Consider the following 12696-nt stretch of genomic DNA (forward strand, 5'->3'; position numbering starts at 1 on the left):
CAAGCATCAACTTACCTCTTCATTGTAGTCCTAGTCCAAGGCTTGTCACATGCTCCACAATCCATATATAGCTCCCGAAGTCATCCACATGCTTGTTACCAACTTCACATGCAATGTATAGAGGAGAATATGGAGAAGAAGGGGAGGAGGTGGGTAAAAAGAGCTTCAACCAAGTTCCTCTCTATCTCTCACTCAACCTCACATACAACCTCTAACTCATTTCTCCCCAAGAAGGAATGAATAAGTAGAAATAAAAATAGATGGAGCTTCACCTCTTGAGTCCCTCACTCCCTCTAACTATAGCTCTCACTCTCCCCCTCTCCTTTGCTCTCTCACATGCATGCAAAAGAGAAGTAAGAAACAAGAAGACTCATTGCATGTACATGAATAGCTTACTCCGTTCTTTTTCATTACTTATATGCAAAGGTTTTTAGGGTTGCCATCCTCTTGGGCATCTTGCCCGCTTATATACAAAGTTTTTAGGGCTTCCATCTTCTTGGGCATTCCGCCCACTTGTATACAAAGTCTACACTTGGTAGGTGACATTGGGATGCTATGAAGGGTATCATGAGATACTTGAAAAGAACAACTTATATGTGTATTTGCAAATTTAGGGTTTCCATCCTCTTGGGCATGTTGCTCACTTTATAGCCTCATGACGAGTCCTATTTTAAATGCATTATTTCCCTAAGGTCAATGAGCTTAACTAAGATGAAAAATCACATAGAGCACTTTACCTTAACCTTGCGAGTCCATACTAGCTTTCATTTTAATACAATTCAAATAAAATGTCCTTTTGAAAAATGTAAGTGCCCCAAAAATGTAAATCTCAATGAAACTCAAAAATTGTGCATATGAGGTAGATGCTTCATCCTAAGGACAATGGTGGTATAGTGGTTCTATTGGAGGAGTGGTAGTTATCTTAGATAAAAAGGTAGGGGCTTACTTCTTTGCTCTTGGTAAGTGGCAACTAGAAGATTCGGATGATGACTTCATGGAGACCTTTTTATTATAGAAGAGGTGAAGGATGAGAGGAATGGAGGATATGTGGCCACTGATGTTGTTGGATTGTCTTCATGGTCTTCATTATACCCATAATTAGCATACACTCCTTGGGGTTGTGATTACTTTATTGTGCAATGTGAAGTGCTCATGTGGAGAGATGGATTGGAATTCCAACAAGCCTAGAATATTGTCCCATACTTAAGGATCCAGTTGATGTAATGTTTTGAGTTGGTTGATAAAAGCTACCATGCATGTCTAATGTGACCCCTAGGTACAATGTATGTGCGAGTGCACCTATCTATGGTGGAGCTTTTGCTATCTCTATTTTCGTTTGGTGGGTAGAAAGGGTGGCAGCTACAATGTGGGGAGAGGTCCTAGTGCTCTTTGGAGGCAACTCCTACTTAGTAGATATTCTTTGAAATCTTCTTGAAGTGTAATGGAGTATTCTTGAAAGAAGGGGTGGATACACATGGTGAATAGACTATCCACCATATCCTCAAGCATGGCTACATAGCAAGATGGAAGCAACAATGCCCTGAGGTGCAATCAAATGATTGCCACACAACTAATCCCTACATTTACATGAAAGAATAGGGGTGGGAGCTCATCTTCATAAGGCATAATTGATTGCTAAAAGAGCTTCACCACTAGTTGTAAATAGTTATAAGTAGTGATGAATGAGGACAATTATTGAACCCTTGCATAAATTGACTCAATGAATATACAAGGTCTAGGGTTTGGAATAGGTACACCTTATCAATGTCAAGGGCATTTGGAATCTTGGGAAAGTTGTACCTCCCGTTCTCATTTTCATTATAGTTGTCACCTTCCTTTGAGGGCAGGGTTAGTTTAGTGGATTAGCTTGCTCATCAGGTGCAAGTAGCACAACACAGTCCAAGTCTACTCATCAACTTATAGAATGGTATAGTGCCACTCTAGTTGCCCCAACCAAGCATTCTACGCTCATGTTTACACTTTTTCTATTTATCTTTTTTCTCCTTTATTTGAAAATATTACATGTGTGGTAAATAAGAGCAAAAGCAACTCAAGTAACTTTAAATAGTACACATTGAAAAAAACTATCAATTTGACTAGTCAACAAGGAAGAGATTTTATAAGTGCTCACTTCTCTTTCTCCCCCATTTTGTTGTTCTCTTTTTCCTTTGTAACTTGCAATCTTGACATAGTGTCCTTTCTCAATCTATTGCACTCTCAAGGAGGCTCTCTTTGACTTCATGGTGCCTTCATCCAATTGTGTGCCCCCAACCACAATCATCACTTTCATCAATTCAATGTATTGCCTTCAACACTTGGATTTCTCAAATTCTCCTTTTTCATGCAAGAAAATCCAACTCCTATCCCAACACACACACACACACACACACACACACACACACACACACACACACACACACACACACACACACACACACACACACACACACACACACACACACACACACACACACACACACACACACACACACACACACACACACACACACACACACACACACACACACACACACACACACACACACACACACACACACACACACACACACACACACACACACACACACACACACACACACACACACACACACACACACACACACACACACACACACACATCCCCAATACTGTCTATTGGTACTATGCACTCATTTTTGAGAGAGAGAGAGAGAGAGAGAGAGAGAGAGAGAGAGAGAGAGAGAGAGAGAGAGAGAGAGAGAGAGAGAGAGAGAGAGAGAGAGAGAGAGAGAGAGAGAGATGGGCAATGGGGGCACTTAGAGATAGAGGCAGTGTTTGGGTGGTGTGCATGTGTAGCCATTTTTATGAGAGAGAGAGAGAGAGAGAGAGCATTTTCGGGAGGTCCAAAAATCCCCCCCCAAAAGGTGGCACCAGCGTTGCCTTCTAGGGGGAGAAAAATTTGACACCCCCAAATATTCTCTCTCTCTCTCTCTCCAATTGTTAGCTAATTATTAGTTTCATCTAAATGTGATTTTATTAGGTATTTATTCACTAATTATTATCAAGTGATAATAATCATTTACTTATTATTGCTCAATTAGTTAGAGTATATAATAACATAATTTGAATCAAGTAAATATAATTAGGTGATTTTTTTCAAGTGATTGTTAAAAGATAATTAATTAGTACAAATAATTATTAATATAATTACTTAATATTACTAATATCAAACATTTAGTAATTTATATTATTACTATCAATATTTAATATATAGTCAAGTGTTAATATTTGATATTAATTAGTATTCAAAATTTTCATTAATACTCATGTTATTTTAGTACTAATTAGTTAGTAATAGCTAGTAATTAGATAATAATAACTAAATAATTTAAGCAATAATTACCATTAATATTGATAAGGTTTTGGTACTAATTAGGTAATAATAACTAATAATTAGATATTAATAACTAAATAGGTAGATATTAATTATTATTTTAAAATTAAATTTTATTAAGTATTTAATTAGTAAATGTTATTAAGTGATAATAATTGTGTATATATTATTGTTTAATTAATTATACTAGATACTAAGGTAATTTATATAAGGCAATTATTAACATTCAATTAATTAGTAATAAGCGATTAAACAGTGGATTATCAAGCACATATGAGGAGGAATGCGATGAGGTGAGGCTTGCAGTATTTGTTGTAGAGGGATGGACCCTATGATGATATTTGTCCTGCTTTGATTGCGGGGTGTATTCCAGCTATAGCAGATCTTGGCTTATGCTAAGTTGCGTGGACTGGTTGTCATGGACTGGAGCAGGGCTCATCCCTAGAAGGATAGACCGAAAAGGGGAAAGGTGTATAGAAGGGAACGGCTCCCCATCTACACTGTCAGAGGTGTTGGTCAGGGCTTCCTATGGTGGTAATGAGGGTTGCATGCCCTCCACTTGGAGGTGGGAATGGTCACACGCCTTCTAGATGTGTGGTGAGAGGAGGACCTGAGGAGCTCAGCCTATCAAACCCCACTCTTCTCCCTGCGCTTGACCATCATTGCTTGTGTGTGTTGATATTATCTATACAAGGTCACAAAACTCATTGTTTATTTATGTATATGTTTATGAATCCATGTCACTTCGTGAGGATAAAAACCAATTGTAGAACTCAAGATTGTACTGGAGTTTGGCACACACATCCAGTACTCGTGGAAGCTTACTCAATAACAATAGATATTTTGCAACATCGAGTAGCATGGTACCTTGTCCGAGTCTACTGGCAACAAGTAACTCCTCCTCAATGAGAACCTTATTAGCCAAAGAGTTCTCTTGGCTAGTTCCGGCTAAGTCGATACCCCAAATGGCAGTCAGTACTCGAAAGGAAGTCGACACCACATAGATTTGGTCTCTTTGAGAACGCCATTTAGCCAATCGCTCCTCTGAGACTATCATAATCTGGGCTCCTAGTTCGGCCATTGTAATGCAATTTTCAAACCAATGTTTTTCAAATTGACTTCGACCCTCTGATTGTCACTTTAGTTGCTCTATCTCTAAGAGATTTGGTTGGCATAGCACATCATTGAATGTTACAATTAAGCATAGTTCGTCGGCTTCCTCGTCAGAGGTGAGTCGCATGCGTTCATGCAGGAGCCTGTCATAGTGCTCGTCAAGATGTGGGAATGGCAAGTATTCCCCAAGCTGCTTCTTGGGGAATGCACCCATGTCCACAAGGACGTAGACACGTGCGAATACTTAGAGTTTAGCATCTAACTCAGTTAAGCATTCTACGACACTTCTATGTTCAATGAGGGCTTGCTCGGTTGCTATCTCATGCAAGGTTCTAGGAGTTTCCATAGGCTTTAGCATAACTATGGGATCATGCCTAGATGAGCAAGATTGGTCAACTCTAGGATTTCTTATGTCCTCGGGGTTTTCATGTTTTTTCCTGAGGTTTTGCTGTTGTTGCATCATGGTTCTCCTTGGATGCGACTAGTATAGATTTGTCACCCTGTTATGACAGTGTTGTATCCACTCTTGATTGGTCAATGTGAGTTCTATTGTCAGTGGATTGAGTGTTGCAAGCAACCCCGCTGATGGTAATGGCTGCTTTGATTTTTTAGAACACACAAATGTGTCTAAGGTTTCACCGCTATTAGGAGAGACATGAATGGGTTCATTGGTAGATGGACTCGATGCTTTATTCCTCAGCTCTTCAGTGTTCTTGGTCTCAATGTTCTTGGGGTCCACAACCACTTGTAATTGGTGTTATTTTTACTATTTTCTCCTCTTTTTCTTGGTCAGTGGAGGTGTATCCCTTAACGAATCAGGGCCCTGAACTAGGTCGGCTGCTGTTGATGTGCTTGGTTGGGCCTCAATTTTCTCCTTCTCTGGTGTATCCTCGTGGGACATAGTTGCGACCTGCTGGACAGCCTTGCTAGGTTTATTGGTCAGATGCACCATCTCCCTGGCCACAACTTTGAGAGGTTTCTCCTTAAGCCTAGGCTTTAGATGCTTCGATAGTGCTGAGGGTGTCAAGGATGTTGGTCGCGACACCTCTTCCACAGGTGAATGGCTAAGGACATGTTCCGTAAGCTAAGGGGCATCGTCACGAACAAAGGCTGTGACTGTTGTGATTCCTGATTGGAAGTAGTAACAGCTAGTTCAGTGGACTGTCTACTGTTAGTAGATTGTGGTGTCAAGTCCTCAGGCAGATCAGAAGTGGATGTGTCTTTTGTTACCCTTTGAGCATTCACTTGTGCAAATCGAGCCTCAGTTAATCTAGTCACATTAGATTGCATAGGCATATCCTTGGGCTGAGAGCTACGGGTGGTGTCATGTCCCACCTCTTGGACATCTGGAAGCTTAGATGGAGATAGAGGTTGGGATTGAGCAGCTGGACTTGATAGTTGTTGTTGTGCTTCCTATGTCTGTTTAGGGAAAGAGGGTGTAGGAGATCTAGGACTCCTAAGTGGCTTTGACACTGGCTGGAAGATTTGCTCGTGGGCTGTTAGATGATTGCGCCGTTTGCTTTGTTGAGCATTTAACCTTGCCATGAGCAATGTTGTGCCTATGATGCCTATTATCCTCTTGGGAAATCAAAGGCTCCTTAGGCACTAGTGGCTTTTTCTTACCCTCAACAATTATGTCTAATATCTGCTCATCAAGCACGCTAGACTGAGGATCTACCCTTCGAATAGTCCCATTTGGTTTCTTGATTTCGATTGTGAGGGGCTCAGTCACTCCAATGTTTTTGCCTCGAGACTTGGTTTTTTGTTTAGATTTCCTCCTACTCTTCTTTACTCTTGATACAGTCTGGCCTTCAGCTGATAGAGGAGGTTTAGTAGGGGGTTTTGGTATCCAAATCCATCGGTTACCTGTGTAATACCCTTGAGCACGTAGCAATGCTTTGGATATTCATCTCGGCATTGTGATGGCTCACCATTGATACCTTCGTCTATAAGGCTTGGGCTTCTTTTGGGGTCTTCTATGATATTTGTAAGTCCCAAGCCCATCCTTAGCATTGTCTCCTGTCCTTCTTGTTTCAAGCATGGCCTCACTCACTGGTTCTCGTTGTTCAACCTATGCTTACATCAACTCTTTCAATAGGTCCTTGCTCTCATTACTAGGCTTCCCTGTTATGTCAACACCTTCCTTGCCTTTCCCTCGAGGTTCGATGATGTCACCCTTGCTAAAGGTGGTGACTATCCTCACACCTGGTAGTGTCAAGTGTATCCTCTGTGCTACGTAATCAGCCTCACACTTTATCGCCCTTTTGAAAGGTCGTCCTCCTCCGAGGGTTTCCTTTCCACAACTAGCACCATTTGGAGGAACATGGAATAGGATAGGCAAGCCTTCAGTTTCAATAGTTACAAGGAGTTTGCACTTTCCTATGAGTGCTTGTGGGTGTCCCCCATATGGACTAATAGTTGCATTAGTCGGTGTGAGCTCTGGTTGGCCTAGCAGAGTCCATGCTTCATAGGTCAAGATATTAAAATCTGCTCCCTCATCAATCAGAGCATCGATAGTGTGCTCTCTTTTCGCGGTGAGTTTGACCCTAAGATAAGCAAGTGGTACTATGTCTTCATCTTCCGGGTCTTGGCTTATAAATTTAAGCCTTCTGACAAATGCCCTTGAGTCCCCAACTGCACGACCAGATGTGGATTCTCCACTGATGTCTTGGATCATTTGTGTAGTGCTATTCAAGGTGCATCTATCATTAGGACTGTCGTATCTAGTCATCCTTGCAGTTGTTGCTTTCCGCTTTGACTAGATGCAGTTTGAATGTGACACATACGTGTTTTTGTGGTGTGATCTTTTTGCCCTTGTTGGCTAGATTGGCCCATTGAGCTTTTAGGGTCTCTATTTGTCTTTGTTCAGATATGGGTCTTTGGTTGCTCTTTTGCAAGTGAGAATCCATGCTTGTGTAGAGCCATCACTACACTAGGGTCTACTTTGGAGGACCTGTCATGGTGCATGTTTTCTCTCCAACGTACTAGGGGGAGGTGCGGAGCCCCCTCTGCAAGGGTCCTGGGGGGCAATCCCCCTCGACTCGCAGGGCCGTTACGGTAACCATCATGTGCGATTTGAAGGACCGTTCATAGCCAAGTCTTGAACTACTTGCTCTAGATTTCAGTTTAGTAATAGATCTATGATGTGCTTTTGGCTCTGCATGGTCTCTGGTTGGTTTCACAATCTACATGTTAGAATTTTGAAAAAATCCAAATTCAGCCCAACAGGTCCGAATCGCAGGGGCTGAATGCCAAGGGCCGAGTGTAACTGGTCCGAATGTCAAATTCGGCCAGTCCGAGTGTGGTTGTCCGAGGGCCGAGTGGGCTAAGAGCCGAGTCAGGTGGGCCAAGCCAAGTGGACCAAGGGCCGAATGGTGAATTCGGCTGGGTTGAATGTCAACTTGTTCGAGTGGGGTTGGGCCGAGTCGGTAGGGCTGAGCGCCAAATTTCAAAGTTGGTCCGAATGCTTCACCCGAACGGGCCGAGTGAAAGGCGTCCGAGTGTAGTTGGTCAAGGGCCGAATGGCCGAGTGGTCCAAGGGCCGATTTTGGGACTCGGCCCAGAATCACCATCACTCGAACAGGCCGAGCGTGACGCAATTTTTACCGAACTTCAAAGAATTCATCACGCCGAGCGATCGAGGCCTTCCTACTGGTTGAGCACCTCTAGATCCAAGCTACTCATTTAGAGTGTAGTGGAATAAGTTGCCAAATATGACTTATGACTACATTTCTATAAGCCCTGTGGTTGAGACCAATGTAGAGTAGATCATAATTCCAACCATGCAATAAATAGTGCAAGCAAGCATAAGATGTATGAAGATAGTTTCAAATTGTAAGTCTCCCACACCTTTGCAATGGCAAAGGTAGAGGCATATTGTTCTTTGTGACTTGTTCAAGACAGAAAGTGCTTTTGACAAAGAAACCACAAACATTGCATGCGATATCATGGTGGTTCATCTCCCTAGTAACAGTGTTGTGCATAGGTTGGGGGATCAAATTCCATCATGGAACTCCCACCCTGAGGTGGAATTAGTGGGCGCCATGCATCTGGTTGATCACATGCTCAAGGACATAAGGATGTTAATAATTTTCATCACTACAACACCCCCATGGTGGAGCTCATTGAGCAAGTTGTGGAGGATGGGCATCGACAAGTAGAGTTAGGGTAGAGGTGTTGCACCTTGTGCACGATACAAGTTGTTCATAGCGAGATGTGTGTTGGTGTTGTTGAAGGCAGAGAGGTGAGATGTTTGAATTTACAATATGATCATGTTGGTTTTTATTTAGGTATCAAACTGGGTTGCTCCATTTACTAAATGTAATAGCTAAAACTTCAAATTTTGCTTGAAAAGTAGCTGTATGTGGTACATATTCTAGTGTACATGTGTTCATATATCAATCATGGGGCAAGTATCCCTCTGGAATTCATGATAGATGATATTATTATGGGATCAATGGGTGTGAGATACAACAGGAGCTCTAATGAGCGGTCCGTATGAGATCCATTGTTGTTAAACTATTCGAGAGTTATTTTTTTAGCTTTTAGTAAATTCCTAATCCCTTAGTACAAGTCCTACATCCTACAAGTGGCATGCAATGTGGGAGGGTATTTTGGAGTTCATTTTTTGAAACATACATGTAAGGGGACACCATCCTAGATTGCAATGTGGAGTGTGGTGCCCTTGCATCACTAGTGCTGAATTCTCAAAGATAGCTTATATGCTTGTATTGCTTTGCGAAAGAGAGGAGATTTTTGAAAGTAAAGGTAACATGTTTACATAAATCCCTACAATATTTGATTGTAACATAGATTTATCTTTATTATACCAATACACATGTGTACTTACCTTTTTTAATGTTCATGTACAACTCCCCCCACAACATGAAGGCTTATGTGTTTGATGTAAATGGGGTGCTTCTACATAGACGTCCAAAGCAAAAGGATTCAGTATTAGTGAAGTCATTAGAAGTAGGTAGATATTGGGTGATCTTGTGGCCAAACCTCACTAAGTTTTTGAAGGAAATATCTACATTGTTTGATATTACCATTTGGAGCTTGATGAAAGAGGACAACTTGAGCAAGCTATTCCAATCGGTTAGAAGTGATTGTATAAAGCTAAAAAAAGCAAGAACCACAATTTATATTTTGATATGCTTAAGACATGTGTAAAACAATTCGCATAACCACTTCTTTTGGAAGGAATCACACAAAGCTACATTTTCTGAAATGTTTTGATGATAGTGATTGGCCAGACATCAGCCCAACAATGACATTGCTTGTGGATGAAAGCATGGAGAAGATGTAAAGGAGCCCCTCCAGCTCCTTCATATTCCCACCCTCATTTTAGGAAAATCCCATGGACACCATTCTCTTGGAATATATGCTTCCCTATTTGACTGAGCTAGCAAGTTTTCACGGGGGAGTCTAGGAGTTTGTTAGCAATCAAACATTCCACCCTATAGTAACAATGGACCTTGATTGATATTTGATATTTGCATGAATATGTACATTTGATTTGCGCACAATGGTTGACAATCTTTCAAATGTAGTTATGGACTTAGTATATCTTTAATATTAAGTTTATGCAATATATTGCAAAATGTATTATTGTGTCATATTATTTGTTTGTTGAAAGTTTTGAGGGTTGAATGGTACAATCTTGGAAGAAATAACTGAAACATGTCACAAGGCAATATAGAGCTACATTTTATAGAGGTTGTGAAGTAATTGAAAGGGTTATTGTAGCCTAATTAGGTAAGGATGAGAGAGAGTGAGAGAAAGAGGGAGAGCAATGTGTATGTGAAACTATTTGTGTGTGTGGTTTTGCTCATGTGTGCACAATTGAAGTACTAATACATCAATATGTATTTGCAAAACACATATAAAGAATTAAGAGAGGGGGGAATGTGAATGTATATGTGCACAATTGAATGAGTAACAATGTGATAATATTATTGTCCAAATATTAAGTATGAATACATTAGGATGTAATTATAAAACAATGCAAAGAATTGAGAGAAAGGAGAGGGGGAATGTGAATGTATATGTATACAATTGAATAAGTAATAGTGTGATATTATTATTGTTCAAATATTAACTATTAAAATAGTTTGAAAATAATGGATTTCAAACTAGCCCTAATATGAGGCAATTGCAAGGGTTATTATAAATGGATACATAAATTCAATCCATTCGTAAGTCTAATCAAATGAGAGAGAGAGAGAGAGAGAGAGAGAGAGAGAGAGAGAGAGAGAGAGAGAGAGAGAGAGAGAGAGAGAGAGAGAGAGAGAGAGAGAGAGAGAGAGAGAGAGAGAGAGAGAGAGAGAGAGAGAGAGAGAGAGATCTATTAACATCTCTAGAAGGCCAGGATGTCCTATGAGACCATAACCAATACAATTGGTATCATCATCTCTCATCAGAGAAGAAAAACAAAATTACGTTTAAATCTACATGATCAACTAAAATGAGAAATAACAAATAAGGAAAGGCTATAGAGTATGTCCCTCTCAGTCTATGGAATCCACCAAAACTTTGCCAACTATCTTTGATTGAGTTAGTGTGGTAATCTTCGTTTGTAGCGAGCAATTGTGGTGCGAATGTGCCGCATATGAGCATGCCTACGTTGCCAAGCAAGTACCCTAGGGCGTCGTGCTTTGCATTATGTTGTAGCTCTATCTACTATGATTCCACTCGATGATGTTCCTCGATGGCGCCTATCAGTAGGAGATGTAGTGTCTAAGGTGCCAGTGGCTAGGAGGTTAGCTAAACTAAAAAGTCTGTAACTCTTCTCTCGAGGGGTGGACATGGTTGGGATTGGCTCCGATCTTGTAACAATGCTACTTCGCATCGTTGGAGCTCCAATAAGAAAAGACCCAGACATCTCTGATCCTCATAGTACATCACCGGTTTCAATGGTCCAAAGCCCTCCTTAAAGAGGCAATGGTAGCAGCCTTGGATATCATAGTACACAATACATCTACAAATGTTGTGTTCCTCCATCTATGGCTCCCATCTGCAAAGCTGGCATATCCTCTCATTTGCTACAACATGACTCCATCGACCTATCTCATTCATTAGCTAATGTGATGAGGTGCGGATCTATCCAATAGCAACTCAAAGCCCATGAGAGAGTTGAGCATCCGGATATCTCAACCTCACTATGAAACCATCATGGGAAAGCTGCAAGAAGTGGCACTACTATTGTGTCATCTTTGTGCCTAATGGGAAAGGGGGCTTGGGGGGGAGAGAGAGAGAGAGAGAGAGAGAGAGAGAGAGAGAGAGAGAGAGAGAGAGAGAGAGAGAGAGAGAGAGAGAGAGAGAGAGGAATTTTGGTACTTGACATAGTTAACATGTGAGGGAGAAAGAGACCAAGTGCTTGTGGTGCCAGTGGTTATGGTGTTGATGTGAGGAGGGGGTGAGTAAGATGTGGTGGTGGCAACTATGGTGGTGGTGGAGGTGCTAGTGGTAGTGGAGAACCAGCAGTGGAGATGGTGGTGGTGGCAACAATAGTCGAGGAGTAGCATTGGTGCTTGATATATTCCCAAGAGAAAAGGAGGAACAAGTGGACTATGTGAAACAAGAAATAGAGGTTTCTTAGAAAAGCTCGCTCAAAAAGCTCTCTTCTTGCATGCACTCGGTAGGGTGGACTAAAATCAAAGTCGAGGCTAAGTAACTCTTGAAGAACATGGTCCTGTGGCAGTTAATGTAATTAGGCTCTTCTTGGCACATGAAGTGTTTTTTGTCTTGTTGTGGGGTTGATTTATTGGCACTAGGAAAATGAGATAATGAAGTGAGAAAGGAAAAAAGTGCAAGTGCCCGAGGGAGATAGGTCTAATCAAGGCAAGCCAATACTCCCTAGGTATGTCTTAACCTTGATGTGCCTTAAGTAAATGTGGAGGAAAATAAAAGAGAGGGTTGTGGTGTAGTCAAGAGTATGTCTTGGTGGGTGTGAATGTTGATGGTTCACTTAGATCTTTATCTCTCATTAAGGCTCTAAGATGAGGGTGTTATCTTGATGTTGCCATAGCCTTATATATTTAAAGATCATCTAGTGTTGATGATATTCTCCTCAAACCTTGAGTTTCTAGTGCTCTTCTTTACCACCTATCATTGTTTGATGTTTTCTTGCATGCACTTTGCGAAACTTTGAGAGCATCAACTAATGGAAAAGATAAAAAGAATTGTTGACAACTTTTTTGCTTTGTGCC

This window comes from Lygodium microphyllum, chromosome 12, assembly GCF_053477565.2.
Source record: "Lygodium microphyllum isolate KBCC chromosome 12, Lygodium_microphyllum_v1.1.10, whole genome shotgun sequence".
NCBI classification, from domain to species: Eukaryota; Viridiplantae; Streptophyta; class Polypodiopsida; order Schizaeales; family Lygodiaceae; genus Lygodium; species Lygodium microphyllum.